Here is a 672-nt window from a genome sequence, read left to right on the forward strand (position 1 = left end):
GCGGAAGTCGGCGTACACCTCGTTGGGATCGCGCTCCCCGTTCACCTGGAAGAAGAAGCGAGTCGTGGGGTCCGAGAGACACACAGAGAGAGAGAGAGAGAGCCCACGGAGCGCCTGTGAAGTCGAGGGTAGGCAAGCCCGGCACGCACGCGTGCCCGCCGGGAGGCCTACGCGGGACCTGGCGGGGGCTCCCCGTGGACCTGACCTGCACCTGCACCCCGGCGGCGGCGGCAACCGGGGCCGTGCCTGGGCTCATGGGGCAATATCCGGTGTAATGACCGGGCTTATGCCCGGAGTCAAGCCCGGGGCCATACCTAGGGTCATGCCCGGAGTTATGCTCAGGGTCATGCCAGTATCATACCTGGGGTCATGCCAGCATCATACCTGGGGTCATGGGGTCCTGCTCGAGGTCATGCCCACAGTCATGCCCAGGGTCATGCCCGGAGTCATGCCAGGGCCAGAGGTTCATTCTAGTGGAAGCAGGATAGTACAATTTCTGATTTCGCACTGCACTTTTGCGTAGAAGCATGAAACTTTGCACACTTGTACATTGGTACCTAAGGATCGATTTTTCAAGTGGAGGCAATCGATTTGTCCCTTAGGATTCAAAATGGCGGCCATTTTCCAAAATGGCGGTTGAATAACCACTTAGGCCCCTTTGTATTGCTTCCT

Source organism: Frankliniella occidentalis, unplaced genomic scaffold (genome assembly GCF_000697945.3).
Source record: "Frankliniella occidentalis isolate FOCC.00 unplaced genomic scaffold, Focc_3.1 Scaffold189, whole genome shotgun sequence".
Taxonomy (NCBI): domain Eukaryota; kingdom Metazoa; phylum Arthropoda; class Insecta; order Thysanoptera; family Thripidae; genus Frankliniella; species Frankliniella occidentalis.